Below are 17,170 nucleotides of genomic sequence, written 5' to 3' on the forward strand. Positions count from 1 at the left end.
AGCAGTTTGGGCAGGATTATCATTTTGGCCACCGCTATGTGAAGTATCATGGAAAGGGGAAGCGTTTTCCATCTCCTCACTCTGTCTTCAATCCAGTCCACCACTCTGCCATAATTAGTCACCCATAGCTCCTGCAAGTCATTGCTTATCCAGACGCCCAAATATTGTGTCAGGCTGGTTGCCCAGACTATAGGATAATTGGTGTCAAAGGATTGGGTTTCAGATGTCAGAGGAATAATGACAGATTTGCTCCAATTAATTGCCGCTCCAGAGATCCAACCATATCGCACAACTTTGCGCGTCATATGCGCAAAATTGTCTTCAGGGTTTATCATGTATAGAGTAATATCATCTGCATATTTGTGACGTCTAAGAGCGCTGCAATCGCAGGATCATGGGGGCGAGATAGTGCAGGAGCGCAAACAGCGTTCTAAGGTTATGGGAAGTTAACCTCCTCGGTGTAAAACCAGATGGGTCAGGTCTGACTTTCAGTGGAAGCAGTGGCTGGAGGCGGGTAACCAGTAGTTAAGTGAAATTTAGAGTGGATGCTACGAGTCACACTGTGAGGGTTTTTTATCAGGTTTTAGTATGGTAATATTATTGACCTTGAGCATAGTCTAGCAGAACGCCCGATTGTGTGTCCTCCTGATAGATAGTCAGGAGCTGCGGCTCCAAGAGCTTGGCATATTCTTTGTAGAATTTTGCCGTTAGTCCATCCGCCCCGGAAGCCTGATCTGCAGGCAGACTCCTTATGAACCGCCACACATCCTCCACTGTGAACGGAATGTCCGAAGGACCCTACTAAGCCAGAGTACCTACACAGAGTCGAAGTATTCCTGCAGGACATTGTCAGGTGGGTTGGACCGAGAGGTGTACAGCTGTGTGTAAAACTCTTTCGTGGTGGCGAGAATGGCGGGTGGGGAGTGCGCTGTGGTGCCTTCCGGAGTGACGAGCTCAGTGACATATGTGGACCCACGGGGGCCCGAAGGAGGTTCTCAAGCGTCTTGCCTGGTTGATCTCCCTCCCCGTATCGGTGCACACGTGCATATTTATGTAAAAAATGTCTCACGATCCACCTCCTTTCCGTCAATTTAGTACGAATATCAGCTAGGTACGTGGAGGTGGGCAAGTGAAAATATTGTGCCTCGAACTCTTGTATTTCTTTTTCCCAATCTGTCCATACGACCCCAGATATCCTGGAGTACATCGGACTGTCCAGCTGTACAGAACCCCTCTATCACCACTTTAAACGCCTCTGACAATGTTCCCACTGTGTCCACCGACCCCATGTTATATTAGAAGTATTCTGTGATTTGCCTCCTGTGACTTTCCCTGAAAACAGCGTCTAGGAGTGCATTGGGAGGGAGGCGCCACATGAATGGCTGTATATAGGGTTGTGGCACCGAGAGAACGGTGCAGAGTAGAAATATCGCCACAAAAATATCGTGGGACGGGGCGTGGCTAGCAGCTGAGTAAGATGGCTGCTGAGTGAAGGAGCTCTGAGGAAGACGTAGCCTTCCACGTCAATCTGGTCATTTATCCGATGCATGAATACACTCCAAGGGTCTGCGCTGAGGTCTGGGACCGAGCTGCGGCTGTAGGCGAGACCCCGGTCAAAATACGACACTGGGTGCCAGCGCCAGCCTAAGGTGAACCACAGCGGCCTACCACCTACATGGCGACCGGGACCTTGATTACCGGGGGATCCCGGGGCAAGGCTGGAAGGCGGCTGATCGGGGCGAGCAATGGAGTAGGCGCCGAGAGCACCCCTGGCCCCAACGAGTGGAGGCACGACCTGTGCACACAATAAAGACCTGGTAGCTGCCTGCGCCACCGGGGCATCAGCGAGTGGAGCAGGTACGGAGAGGTGGGGCCTAGTGGCGGGGGCAGAGCCGGGTACTAAATTATTTAAGGGCCGCAACTACTGCTGAACTCGGAGGCGCGGGGCCCAAGAATTAGCAGACGCCGTGAGGGTGCAAATTAAAGCTGGAGGGAGCTCACGAAGCACGGCCCCCCCCCCCCCACCCCTTGATTGTCCATAAGCGCAGCAGACATAGGCAAGATAGGAGACACTGAGAGCTCACATGACCTGGTAACACAGTACTGACGAGGTGTATGCTATCTGGATGAGAGCGTGTGGTGTAGGTCGGTGATTGAGATTTTAGCCGACGTAGTAGCAGAAAGTTCAGCATCGACGCACCTCGAAGCTCTTGAACGATAGCACTGCCCAGTGACATACCCGGACAACCGTCGATGACACCATGACGGGCAAGGGCCCACGGACTCAAAACACGCTATCCAAATTAGACAAAGCAGCAGAGGGCGAAGGGTCTAAAAAAGTGACGCTAGTGGATATAATGGCGGCCCTTACGAGTGTCCAGAATACAGTGGGGTCAATCTCCACTGAAGTCTCCCTATTAAGAGCGGACTTCCAGAAAATGGCGGACAGAGTCACAGAAGTCGAGCAAGTCACCAAAACCTTGGTGACAGACACAACCGCACTGCAGAAAGCGATGTCCCGGCTCGAGACCAAAAATAAGCTACTGGTGGAGAAGCTGGACGACCATGAAGGGCGCTCTCACAGAAACAATGTCTGCATTCTTGGTATTCCAGAAAGTGAAGGTGTTCCAGCAATGGACCTATATGTTGAAGACCTGATCAAGATGCGGCTACAGCCCAAAGGACTCTCCAGTTTTTTCTCTATAGAGAGGGCCCATAGAGTTCCGGGAGGCAGATCCAAACCGGGGGTGCCCCCCAGACTGGTGCTCGCCCACTTGTTTAACTTCCGAGATAGGGATGCCATCTTACAGACTGTGAGAGTCTCCCCACCGATTTGAGTCCAAAACTCAACAGTCTCCTTCTTCCCAGATTACACAGCAGCGGTCTCCCGGCGCAGGCGAAGTTTCCTGGAGGTAAAAAAAGCTTTATGGGCTCAGGAGCTGCCCTATTCCATGTTATTTCCTGCAAAACTTAGAGTGGTGGCAGAGGGCAAGACATGGTCATTCGAAACGCCTGAAGAGGCGCATGACTGGCTTGAGGGTTGGCGACGAGTGGATAAGCCGCGCCGTGGAAACAAAAACCAACACCGAAGAGACGAGGAAGCAGACACAGGCAGCTAAGATCCATGACACTCTGACCCAGACTGCTCGCCACGGTCTGAAACAGAGAATCTCAGCCATGGATAGAACTGCCAGCAGCATGGCACCCGGGAAATATTCACCTATGCATGGGAAGCCACAGACGCGCCGACTTTGGACACTAGACTGAAACAGGCCATGGAGGGGAGGGAAGGCCTGCGCTTCCCCTTGGACTTCTTCTTACCCCCATCAAGCAAGTACTATGTTCTGGTTTGGGATGAAGCACTCTGCTGAATTGGGGTGGCGGGTGGTTTCGAGTCCGTCAGGCAGGGAGGCAGGGTGGGACAAGGGGTTGGGAAGTTTGGATTATGTTTTTCTTTGTTCTAGTTTGTAACGACACTGATGGCAGGGCAAACTATCGACTGACCGGCAGGTCTCCACATGACTTAGTTAGGCAACAGTTCATGCTATTTCAAAACCGCATCCATGGCAACACACACCCCAACTGCACGTGCCCAGGGCACGGTCCAGGAAGCACAGGTGACCCCCCTTGTGCCATTAACGTGGAATGTCTTGGAGACAAAATTAAGAGGGGACTGGTACTGCAAGCCCTGAAACGTCAAGGTCCCACATTAGAACTTTTGCAGGAAACATACCTCACGGGAACGGCATGTAAGGCACTAGATAGATGGGGTATAAGATGGTAGTACACTCAGACTTCTCGTCGGGCTCCAGGGGAATGGGCATCCTGGTGCGGAAAAATTCTTACTTCATAGTCCTCCAAACCAGGAAAGGCGACCAGGGATGATTTGCAGCACTGAAGGGTCAATGGGAAGGCAGGCTTATTAACGTGATATCGGTATACATTCCCCTATCGCTTCACGCAGTGGCGCTCCCAGCGCTTAGCGACTTTCTACTTACACTGCCGGAAGGGGACCTTATCATCGGGGGGGACTTCAATGCCACAATGGACGCCAGCCTAGATAAATATCCGGTTAAGACACAGACGCCTGGAATCTCTCGCTTACAGAGCTTCGCGGAGGCACTAGGGCTTGTTGATGTTTGGAGGCACTCCTATCCCACAGCGCGCCAATACACGTTCCTCTCCAATGCGCACAACAGTTTGTCTAGAATAGACTATTTCATGATACTAGACGCCAGCCTGCAGAATGTTGAGGATATAGCGATCAAACCCTGGGGCATCTCTGATCACTCACCAGTTATGTTGACTTTCTCCTACCATCAAGTCTCATCGGAGGATTTACCCTATTTACCCTGGGTACCTCCAAATTCCAAATATCAAAAAAGACCTCCGTAAAACCACAAAATACTTTTTGCGGAAAACGCTGCATCGGTTAGTTCCCCGTCAGTGGTATGGGAAGCTTACAAGACCGTCATTAGGGGGCAAGCAATAGCATCCATCACGGGGCATACTTGAGAAAAGCAGAAAGAACTACTGGACTTGGAGACAGATTTGCACTTGGCCGAAACGGAACACTCAGCAGATTCCACATCTGACATGGCACACACTCTGCACCTCAGACAACAACGATACAGGGACTACTTACGAAATACAACAGTGACTAACCTTGCAGCAACAAGGCATAAGATCTATGATGTAGGGAACTAGGCAGGGAAACTGCTGGCTTGGCTGGATAGGCGCGAAGGTAGTACTAGGGGAATACCGCAAATACGGACAACAGAGGGGTGACTCATGACGGACCCCTGAGACATAGTGGACACATTAGCAGAGTATTTCCGAGAGATTTATACATCGGCATCAGGAATATCAGAGGCTGGGGCCGCAGCGTCCTTAACACATGTAGAAATGCCCAAACTTCCACAGGAGGCTTCTCTGGATCTGGAGGCGGATCTTACGGAGGACGAGTTGCAAGTAGCAATCTGTTCGCTGCAGTCAGGCAAAGCACTGGGACCCAATGGGATCCCAATAGAATGGTATAAGCAGATGGCAGAAACTGTTTGCCCACATTTACTGAAGATGTACAATGACAGCCTTGAGAAAGGCAAACTACCACTAGACCAACGAATAGCCGCAATCCCGAAAACACTGGTAAGCCCCCGTCCAAGTGCACGTCCTATCACCCAATATCTCTGCTAAATGCGGAGGCTAAAATTCTGGCTAAACTACTAGCCAACAGATTGATGACACACCTCCCACACTTAATTCACCCAGACCAATCCGGCTTCATGACAAATAGGAACACCGCACTAAACTCAGACGCTTCTATGGTGCACTGGCCAAGGCGCCATCCCTGTCAGAGCCGACAGTTATGTCCCTAGATGCGAGGATGGCCTTTGATATGGTGGAATGGCATTACCTCTTTGCGGTCCTTCCGCATCTGGGATTTGGCCCTAAATTTTGTGCATGGAGCCGCCTCCTGTATACAGGGCCTCTAGCTTGTGTAACAGCTAATGGACACCTATCAGACACGATACCATTGGCGAGAGGGACGCGCCGGGGATGCCCCCTGTCGCCGCTCCTTTTCGCATTAGTGTTAGAACCCCTAGCGACACTGATTAGAGGTGCTCCATTATTAAAAGGAATCCGATGGGAGGAAGGACGGGAAGACCGTCTTTCCTTATATGCTGATGACATACTGGTGTACCTCACAGATCCCGAAAACTCCATACAGGTGCTCCTTGAAATGTGTGACAACTTCGGAAAGGTGTCAGGGTACACAATAAGGCAGTCTTATATATACTGAAGGGCCCCGCACCACAGCTTTCTGCTGATCGCCCACTTGTGGTCTCGTGGGATTAATTTAAATACTTAGGTATACACATCCCTACAGACGTAGCGATTTTCTTCTCCCAAGAACCTGGCGCACCCTATGGAGCGCTTAAAAAGAGACGTGATACATTGGGCATCCCTGCCCCTGACACTACTGGGAAAGGCGGCATTGTACAAGATGATGGCCTTGCCCCAGTTTCAATACGCTCTCGATAACATGCCCTTTCCAGTCCCGCTCCAATACTTTAAACAAGCAAATGGGAACGCAACGATCTCACACGTCATGGGCAAACATGGGTCACACTGCGCCTCATGGTAGCAAAGCGAAACATAGCACAGAAGTGGGGACGGTGGAACTGCCTTCGCTGGCGGCCTGGTGTAGAGATATGGACCTTACTATGGTGACTGAAAAGACAGTATATATAAATCGGAGATGCCTCCGGAAATGGATCAAAATATGGGCGGCTTGAAATGCATACCGGGGAGACATTTGTGAACCGATACCCGATTCTGATGAAGATAGCTCGGATGATGAGTAAAGGGATGGGTAGGGGATCAGTGTTGGGTGAACTGCCGAAGGGATTATTTGGGGATAATCAGATTGGTATTGATTTCAACAGAGATATGTGTCAAAAATTATGTAACCTAACTGCAATATGTGATTATTTGCATTTTGTCATCACTGCCGATGTGATGATTGAAAACAATAAAAATAGTTTAAAAAATATATATATTGTGGGACAGAAATATCGCCTCAAAAATATCGTGGGGAGCGACCCTTGACCCTGTTTCCAGGCAGGTCGCTCCCCACGCCGTGCAGCTCCACCGGTCTGTGCCCTTGTCCTGAGCCCAACTCCTGCTGCTGCACACAGTTCGAGGCCCGCGTCCACCCGCAGGCTACTTTATTTATTTATTTATATATATGCTTCTATAGCGCCAGAATCAAGCCCGAAAGGGTTATCTCCGCGCTTTGACAACAACAGGTTACGAAGGTACTGTATAGGCAGCAATCCTAAAATTATTTCTCCATAAACAGATTCGTTTTTAGCATTTTTCTAAAAGTGAGGTGATTGGAGATCTGTCTTAGGCTAAGGGGCAGGTTGTTCCACAAGGCCGGCCCCACTGATGAAAGGGCTCGGCCGCCTTGTCTGGCTTTTTTAATGAAAGGTGGTTTGAGCAGGAGTAGGTTACTTGACCGTAATTCTCGTTCTGGTTTGTATGGCTGGAGTAATTTGGCTAGGTATTTGGGGCCATTTCCAAATAGGCACTTATGTACAGTGCAGCAAATTTTGAATTTAACCCGTTGGCGTATTGGGAGCCAGTGACGTTTTTTTAACAGGGGTCCAGAGGGTGTTCTGGGGGGGGCATTCAGAATCAATCTCGCCGCTGTGTTCTGGACCACCTGCAGGCGGTTGATGGCATCCTCATTGGCCTGTATCAGAAGCCCATTGCAATAGTCAAGGCGACTTATTACAAGGGCTTGAACCAGAGTCTTTCTGTAGGTGTCAGGTAGTAGGGGGAAGACTCGCCTAAGTAATCCAATGGTGTGAAAGCAAGCACCTGCAATTACATTTGCATGTTCTTTAAGATTTAAGTTTTGGTCAAGTTTCACACCCAGATTTTTGATGGTAGATTTAGGAGAGGGTACAGGTCCCAAATCTTGGGGCCACCATTCAGGGGACCAAAGCATGCTAGCTTTTCCGAAACACATTACTTCGGTCTTCCCGACATTGCACTGGAGGTAGTTAGCAGCCATCCAGTTGGAGATGGCCCTCATACCTTCCGCAAAGTTTTCCCTAACATTAGGGTCAGGGGCATGGAAAGGGTAGAGGAGTTGAGTGTCGTCGGCATACGACACTGGAGTGAATCCGCAAGGGGGGCCACATATACATTGAATAGTGTGGGGCTTAGACATGAGCCCTGTGGCACCCCCTTAGTGAGCGCCCTAAAGATGGAATGGTAAGGGCCCAGGCTGACAGATTGTGAGCGGCCGGAGAGAAAGCTCTCCAACCATGCAAGTGCCTGACCTCTGATGCCCACTCCTTGTAACCGGTTCAGCAAGATCTTATGAGAAACAGTATCGAAAGCAGCTGACAGGTCTAACAGCACCAGAATCATCGAGCCTCCTCTATCCTGTGACATCTTGATGTTGTCGGTCACGGAGAGGAGTGCAGATTCGGTGCTGTAGTTGGGCCTGAACCCGGATTGGGATTGGTCCAGGCCCCCTGTCGCTTCGATAAAGCTAGAGATCTGAGTGTTGACATGTTTCTCAGCCAGTTTGGTCAGGAGGGGCAAGAGAGAGATAGGGCGGAGGTTGGAGAGTTCAGTCCAGGGGCGGGTGGTATTTTTTCGTATCGGATTCACGGTTGCCTCTTTCCACTGTTGCGGGAGCTTACCTTCTTTAAAAGAAAGGTTAAGGATTTTAGTGATAGTAGGGCATAATAATCTGCCCTGCGGCTCATCCCTGGTGGCCAGTGGTAGGCCGCAGGTTTGCTTACTTGCTTGTTTTGCCTGTTTACCTGTTTTTGCCTATTATTGTTATTGTTTAATTGTGCCATTTTTTCTCCTCCTTTCATTCCCCATGCTTTGTTGTGCCCCTTTTTGCCTTCTGTAACCGTACGCCGTTACCACTTTCCTGCCGCTGCGTTCTCTGCGGCCCTACCCCCTGCTCACCCATTCACTCGCTCCCTCCTCTCAGCTGCTCCTCCCTCCCACCGCCCCTTCTTATGGCGGCCACTGCACGCCTAAGGCAAGCCAGTCTGCGCCTGGCTGTGCCTGGATCGCGCCAAGCGCCAGACCCCCGGCCCCCATGAACACCATGGTGCCGGTCTCTGCTATGATGCCAGCACCCTCAACACCGAACAAGCACACTCCTGCGTCCAGGCCGCCCCGAAGCGCACCCAAGGACCCCTCTTCTGCCGGAATTGCAGCTTCACCAGCAGCAGACCCACAAATCCACCCACCAGGACAGGACCCAACTACCTCCATTGCATACTCCTGAACACCCGATCCGCACGCAAACACGCCGTTGAACTCTGGGACCTGCTTGACACATCATCCCCAGACGTCGCCTTCCTGACAGAGACCTGGATGAACGACTCCTCAGCACCCGACATAGCCATAGCCATCCTGGACGGCTACAAGATCACCCGCAGAGACCGCACCAACAGAGTAGGAGGTGGAATCGCCATCATCCACAAATCCCACCCTCAAGGTCTCAACCAACTCCGACGACACCCTCAACACCGCAGAACACCTGCACTTCCAGATCCACACTGACCCCAACACCACCCTCCGAGGAACTCTGATCTACAGGCCCCCATACCCAGACCACAGTTCAGCGACTCCATCGCCGACTTCGTCAGCACACACGCCCTTGCGTCCGCGGACTACATCCTCCTCGAGGACCTGAACTTCCACCTCGAATACAACAATGACACCAACTCCTTCACCCTGCTCAACGACCTCACCAACCTCTGACTTAAACAGCTCGACACAACTCCCACCCACTCCACCGGACACACGCTTGATCCCATCTTTTCCGCAAGCTCACACGTCTCCTTCAGCCACACCACCAAACCACACTGGACCGATCATCACTGCCTCCACTTCACCTTCGAGTAGCCCACCACGCACCACTGCACCCACAGATCCCCCACCACTGCTGGAGCAAAAAGACCAGCTACACACCACCCTCGCCCAAAGCCCACTCACAGACCCCACCGACCCAGACGCCGCAGCCAGCAACCTCAGACACTGGATCGACGACTGCACCAACACCCTCGCCCAATCCAGAAATTCCTCCAACAACCGCACCAACAAAACTACCAGCTGGTTCACCGAGGACCTACAGACCTCCAAGCAAAACTGCTGAAAGCTCGACCACAAACAGACACCGGAGAACCAAGCAGCCCACATGAAAGTCATGCACCAACATTATCACGTCATCAGATCGGCCAAAAAATCCTCCTTCAAGGACCGCCTCGACAACAACGCACACAACAGCAAAGAGCTCTTCAACATTATGAAGCAACTCTCCAACCCCAGCTCCAGCACCAACGACATCCCACCTTCACAAGACTGGTGCAACTCCCTGGACTCCTTCTTCCACTGCAAGATCACAGACATCCATGACCGATTCGACAACCAGTCCACCACGGCAGCCAACAACACCTCAGACCCCACGGCCACCACCCACGGTGACCCCTTACTCACCTGGACCAACATCAACGACAACGACACCATCAAATTCATGAGCACCATCCACTCCGGCTCCCCATCAGACCGGTGCCCTCACCACATTTTCAACAAAGCCAACGCCACCATCGCACCCCACCTCTGCAAAGCCATCAACATCTTCTTCGAAACCGCAACCTTCCTGGAGAGCTGGAAGCACATCGAGATTAACGCCCTGCTTAAAAAACCCAAAGCAGACCCCAAGGACCTCAAGAACTTCCGCCCCATCTCCCTGCCCTCGTTCCCGGCAAAGAAAACTGTCAACAAAGAAGTGTCCTGCTACCTTGAGGAGAACAACATCCTGGACCCGTCCCAGTCCGGGTTCTGCAGCAACCACAGCACCAAAACGGCCCTCATTACTGCCACCGATCACATCAGGGCCCTGCTGGACAACGGCGAGACCCTCATCCTCCTGGACCTCTCAGCTGCTTTTGACACAGTCTGCCACCGCACCCTACGCACTCGCCTCCACGACGCAGGATTCCGAGGCAAAGCACTGAACTGGACCACTTCCTTCATCTCCGGCAGAACACAGAGCGTCGGCCTCTCTCCCTTCCGATCCGAAGCCACCAAGATCATCTGCGGCGTACCCCAAGGATCCCCCTCAGCCCGACGTTGTTCAACATCTACATGGCCCCGCTCGGTGTCGAGTCCATATCCTGCAGCCTAGATGTACTTTTCTTGAAGGTGATCTTGGCCTGCTTGTTTTCCGTTTTCCCCATGCCTGCTCTTCTACTGTAGCGCATATCCACAACCTGTAAGGGCTTTGATCCACAACCTGCCAGGTCATCCAGCACCGAAATCCAGCAGGGATATCACTCAAAAAGTCCCAACAAGGAAGCGCTTATCTAGCTGATACAAGTTTCCTATCGGGGAGCCCCGCGGCTACATTTCAGAGCGCAGCTGCGCGGTGGAGGAGCCGGTTATGGGTATTACCATTGCTCTGAAAAGAAGCGTGCCTGGTCTCTGGGTATGTCTGCCAATGTGTGTTCTTCTTCCTCAGGGTCTCACAGGCTGCATGTGACACTTGGTCTTGACAATGGGGACCCAGTTGATGATAACGTCGATGGGTACAGGGATTCAACCACGATTCCACCAAGGTCGGGGATGCGTGATTTATGTGTAAAATAGCAGGTGTTTCTTTAGTCCCGCTGGTAACGGGGGGTCTGTATTTTAGCTATTGAAGCAGGATTATTTTATTCCCCAGCTCTCTGCCTACTGTGGGTCTTTAATCTCTGTCCTGGTGCTGCCGGGACCCAATCTGACTTCGGGTCTGGTCCCAGGCCAGCTAGAGCTATGGCCGGTACTAAGTTGCGGTGTAGGCCTCATGCTCTGCCCTCGCCTAGGTCTCAGACATGCACATCTACTTTTTCCCCCTTTTGGTTTTCGTTATTCCACGTTTAAGAGCTTCTGTGGGTGGGTCTTCGGGACTCACAAAGTGCGCGTTATTCTTGCTGGGCCCGTGTGCGTCAGCAACCATCTCTCGTTTCTACGGTGTTCCGGGACGGGCCTCTCCCACTGCTGTGCTTGGCTCAAATGCACTGTATGACCCTGATTCCTCTGTATCTGCAATGGCTGATCTCCTTGACTTCTCAGAGGTCCCAACCTCCGCTACGGGCGGGGCCCTCTCGCCAGGCACTTGCAGTATGCTTCTCTCTTGGGCTCAAATTTTCACTGGTCCTGCCTCCATCCCAAAGCAGCTCAGCGCAGATTTAAAATGCGTTGCGGCCGCTTGCCCACGCCGTGCCCTGTTTTGTTCACGGTGCTACTGCAGTTGCGCACTTATCCCCATGGCCTCAATGGAGCATGGGCGGGAGCCGCATATGACGCGCACTCACCGGACCTCAGTCAGCAAGCCTCCTGGGCGGTCCCGACCTCCGGGCCTCTCTCGCGGAGGCGCCAGTCCTCCTCGCAGGTGTCGGCAAGTTCACTGCTGCTTTTCTACACTTGTGATCTGGCTTCAATCAGTTCCAGATCCCAGCCATTGTGAGCCCGGTGAGTCTGATCTTTCGCTTTCTTCACCAGTGCTACACCATAGTTCATCCCCAGCTGGGACCTGGCGGCCTAGTCGGACATGATTTTCTCCCGAGATTTCTGTTGCACCGCAGCCTGGAACACAGCAGTGCGCTCAGCTTAAGTTGCTGCGCATTACATGCTACATTTAGGGACAGGATGGGTAGTCTGTAACAGGATCTTGCAGCTTGGCTAGGGCACGCTCACTCATCCAGAGAATATTATAGAGAAAGGAATTACACTTTCTTTGCTCATCCGAGGTGAGTGCCTTTTTGATATTGGCCAACTGTATGAAACTATTATGCTGGGAGTAAAGGAGGCCAGCTTTATCCAACCTTAAAAATAACAGAGAAGGAATGCTGCAGAATGGGCCAGAGGTTAGATGAGTTTAGCAGGATCCAAAGAAACTCAAATTACTTAAGAAATTAAATTTAAAGCTAATCAGGCTACAAGGGAAAGCCCTGGAATTGATTCATAGCAATCCATGTCTGTCAGCTATACCTTCTCCTAGCTTTCGCATCATACTTGACTCATAATTTACATCTGAATTACCTGAATTTTACCTTTTTCAGTAAAATATTTATAGTGGCTTTTACTGATGTTTCGTTAAAGGTTTTGCCAGTGATTTAGTGATGTTATTTACCTTCAGATGGAAGTTACTGAAGTGTGACAGACTTGGTGATGTGATAAAGCAATCAGAAATGGAGGGAGGTATCAATTTGCCCACTCTAGCATGTTTAAAAGATATGATTGCCATTGATGTTGCACTTGATTTCTGTCTTTACTTGCTGAAAAGAAATAGAAAAAAAGCTTTGTAAATTGGTTGCTCCACACCAAGGGTGCGGTGGCTTTATGGGAAAATTGAATGAATTGAATTTAAAATATTTATTGAGCGCAGCATTCACCAGCGGTTTCTTGGCGCTATGGAGGGCAGGGTACCAATGGGGGAGAGTGACCACCACACCTAAGAACTGGTAGGCCTAAGGAGAAGTGAGAGCATATCACAAGGGAAAGGCCTGTTTAGAAAGAAAAGTTTTAAGGTCTTTCCGGAAAGGAAGGTAGTGTGTTGCCAGTCTTAGGTGGTCCGGTAGAGAGTTCCAAAAGGTGGGTGCCAGAGTAGAAAAGTTCGACCCACCCCACTTCTTGCGCTTAAAGCGGGGGACCACCAACAAGGACTGGGAAGAAGAGCGAAGCTCTCGAGTGGGGATATACTCCCTGATCATGGAAGAAATGAAGGCGGGAGCAGAGCCCCGCCGTGAATGAAAAACCATGCAACCCAACTTAAACAAGGCCCTCTCTTTAACAGGCAACCAATGAAGTGCCTTCAGAAGAGGAGTGCAATGATGCGAGCGAGAAAGGCCATGAATAAGTCGGGCTGCCTGGTTTTGAACCAACTGGAGTTTCCGTAGGCTATACGCTGGAATGCCATTGTACAGGGCATTTGCGTAGTCCAGCCGGGAGACAACAAGAGCGGACATAATCAGCTTGAGTGCCAGAGAAGAGAAAAAGCGAGAAACAGTGCGAATAGTGCGGGGAGTGAGAAAGCAAGAGGAAACAACATGGCTAACTTGTGAGTGAAGAGTGAGTTGATTATTGAGTTTGACACCTAATGTCTTGACTGAGGCAGAAGGAGAAGGAGAGGGCCCAAAAGAAGAAGGCCAAAATAAAGAATTCCAGGGACTGGAGCAACCACCCGTAAGGACCAACTCGGTCTTATCCGGATTCAACTTTAGGTGGTTGTAGTTCATCCAGTCCCTGATGAAAACCATAACTGACTGATAATTAGAAATAGAATGAAAAGAGGAAGAGAGATTAAAGATAAGCTGGAGGTCATCCGCATAGTTAAAAACGGTGACCTCCAGCTGCTGAAGAGCAAAAATCAAAGGACAGATGTAGAGATTAAACAAGAGAGGAGAAAGAGAAGAACCCTGAGGAACACCACAAGTGACAGGTAATGAGGCAGCCGAAAAGTCTCCCAGCCGGACCGCCTGGGTGCGGTCCCTTAAAAAGGAGGAGAGCCAGACCAAGGCCGAGCCCCCGATTCCCGCCGCTCCGACACGGGACAACAAGATGGAATGGTCACCGTGTCGAAGGCGGCGGAGAGATCGAGGAGCACCAGGGCCTGATGATGGTTTTGGTCTGCTCCCTCCCTAAGGTTGTTAAGGACCGACACCACAATGGACTCCGTGGAGTGTCTTGGCCGAAATCCTGCTTGTCGGGGCGCTAAGCCCCCATTCTCCTCAATGAAGGAGCTGAAAACCGTTGTTACATGCCGCTCCAGCACCTTGCCCAAATAGGGCAGCAGCGAAATTGGACGGTAATTGGCTGGAGCGGAAGGATCGGCCCCCGCTTTCTTGAGGATAGGCACTATAGTGGCGGACTTTAGGGAAGGAGTCACCACCCCTTGTGTAAAGGAATTAAGAAAAGTAAGGGGGGCAAAGGACAGGCAGTGTAAATGTGTTTGAGGATGCGGGCTGGACAAACATCCATCGGAGAACCCGACTTAACTTTTGGGAGAATGGCCAGAAACGCATCCTCAGTGAGCGGTGGAATAGAAGTAAGGGAGGACTGGGCAATAGGGGGGAGGGATCAACAAAAGCCGGGGAAGGAAGAGGAATATTTAGTTTAAAATTGGTTATTTTGTCCAAAAAATAAGAGTTAAGGGAATCACATAGATGCTGAGTGGGTAGGGGTTTGAGGGATGCCCTGTCCGAGTAGGCCAGATCATGAACTATGGAGAATCCAAGCTATGTCTGCGTGAATCAGTGGTGTGGTGGTCTTCAGCCCTGCCTGCAGCAGCCACTGTGGCATCGGAGCTAAGACCTCTGCTTAGCTATTTCCTGAGTTACCTCTGTTTGACTTGGTATCTTTGGCGTGGTTTCCCCAGTCCTTTTGCTTTTACCGCCTGTATTTTTGATGCTGTGTTGGATTTAGCTTTTGGTGGCTTAGATGCTTTGGGCACTTTGCCACTGCTGATCAATGTCAAAGTGCAAGTGCTCCCTGTGTAAATTTTTATAACAATTGGTTCTCCCTGATTGGTATATTTGATTTACTGGTAAGTCCCTAGTAAAGTGCACTGAGTGTGCCAGGGCCTGTAAATCAAATGCTTCTGGTGGGCCTGCAGCGCTGATTGTGCCACCCACATGAGTAGCCCTGAAAAGGTATTTCAGACCTGCCACTGCAGTGTCGGCATGCATTTTAAACTGCCATGTCGACCTGTCAAATGTACCCACTTGCCAGACCCTAACAGTCCCTTTTAGTGATGTAAGGCAGCCCTATGTAGGTCCAGGGCTTTGTGGACAGGGTTCTGCCGTTGCTCAGCACCAGCAGTTCTCAAAAGCAGGTGCTGAGACTGGTCTTTATTGGGCTCTCCCTATTTGCACTCAGGGTGAAAAAATAAATCTTAGCTCTGCAGCAGTACCACCTTTCACTGCCTATGATGTAACTTCAAAGAGACTCGTTATAACATTAACAATATTCCATACAATGATGCCATATTTGTTGCCTATATATCTTACACAACTAACAACCATTGGCAAAGCCAATAGTCCTGACTTCTTGTAGGTGTAATGTTACTTGTATTAGATATCTGTATGCAATGGCAGAAACAGCAAAATACCAGTCGTAGGGCACACTATGATAAGCAGAGATTTTTAGCTTGCGTATTTTTAAGTCCATCCCTAAATTTAATTGGCCATGGCCCTTTGAGAGACCCCCTAGTTTTTTCATTCCATGGGCAGGGTGCAGTGTATGTGAAAGCTGGGACATCTGTGTTTGTTTGACATGTCCTGATAGTGAAATACTGTCCATTTCGTTTTTCACTGTTGAAAGGCTATCTGCCCCATAGGATAGAATGGTAGATACTCTTTAAGATCTTACAAGTATACCTTCCGATTGGGAAAAGATAGAGAAATAAAGTTTAGACTCTCTGAACTCAGAATTCAATAACACATATTTGAGTAAATATGGCTTTTGAAGTGTGTGTTTGAAAATTACACTTTTAGAAAGTAGACATTTTCTTGTTTACCCATTCTGTGTGCCTCTGCCTGTTTGTGGATTGACTGTCTGGTTTTGGAGTGACAGGGGCTGGGGTGTGAATTCCCTGTAGACAGCCATTGAGGGGTTGAGGTGTGCCTTGCCCTTCCTGGACGACTCAGAGCTGAGCTGAATTGGGCTTGGCTGCATTTAGAGTAGTGAGAGGAGTTTTCCTTGCACCTGAATAGGGCCTGTCTCCCTTGCATAATGCTGTCTACACCTCCTGTGGTCACTCTGCACTAGTGAGGACAGAACTGGTTTGGACAGAGCTCAGAGTCCCTTGCACAAAAAGAACAAAGACAAAATGAGGTATAAGTGGTAGACCTTAAACCCCAGAACTTTAGATCACTCGGACTCAAGAGGAACCTTTGCCAAGGTGACGAGCTGAAGAGCTGTGAGGAGTAGTACTGCCCCTTTGCTGTGTGGGGTTGGCCTGCAGTTGCTGTTTTGGACTGCAGTTGCTGTTTCTGCCAAGGAAAGGGCAAATACTGGAACTTTGCTGTGAGCCTGCTTGAAGCAGAATGTCCAAGGGCCTGTGTGTGCTGGCCTGTTCTGAAGACTTCACCCCTGAACTCTGCTGCTGAGAGTTCTGACCTGCCAGGAGGTGCCTATTCTAGTTCTGGGCTCTGGAGGTTGTTCCTGCTGTTGGGAGATTAAACAAATCTGAAGAATTCAATTCATCACCTTTCTTGCAGCACCACTGTGCAAGAAGAATCTCCATGCTGTCGCGGCTGTAAGACCCAACGCATTATGGGATTGCGGCTTAAGAAATTTACGCAGCGCCACTTGCCGTATTGATCGCCAATGCATTCCAGATTTCCACGAATCGCACCTGTGTGGTAAGTTTTCCCAATGCATCACCCGAAGACCAGACTCAACGCATCACTTCCCCGTACTGTCCGGATTCCACGCATCACTTCTCCTGCATGCAGCAGAACTGTCACATCGCCTCCCCGAGGACTCAGGAACAGATGCATCTTTTTGTTTCTCAATGCTTCCCTTTTCTGCAGCTGTTTGGCCTTGTGAATGTTGATGCATCTACAGGTACTTTGTGTAG

At 50.4% G+C, this 17,170-nt stretch overlaps 1 protein-coding gene across 1 annotated transcript in view; it reads left to right on the forward strand.

The window, feature by feature from the left end:
- Positions 1-17,170, forward strand: part of SLC13A3 (solute carrier family 13 member 3) — a 348,426-nt gene that overhangs the window by 119,171 nt on the left and 212,085 nt on the right. The window lies entirely within an intron of this gene.

Source organism: Lissotriton vulgaris, chromosome 7 (assembly GCF_964263255.1).
Source record: "Lissotriton vulgaris chromosome 7, aLisVul1.2, whole genome shotgun sequence".
NCBI lineage: Eukaryota > Metazoa > Chordata > Amphibia > Caudata > Salamandridae > Lissotriton > Lissotriton vulgaris.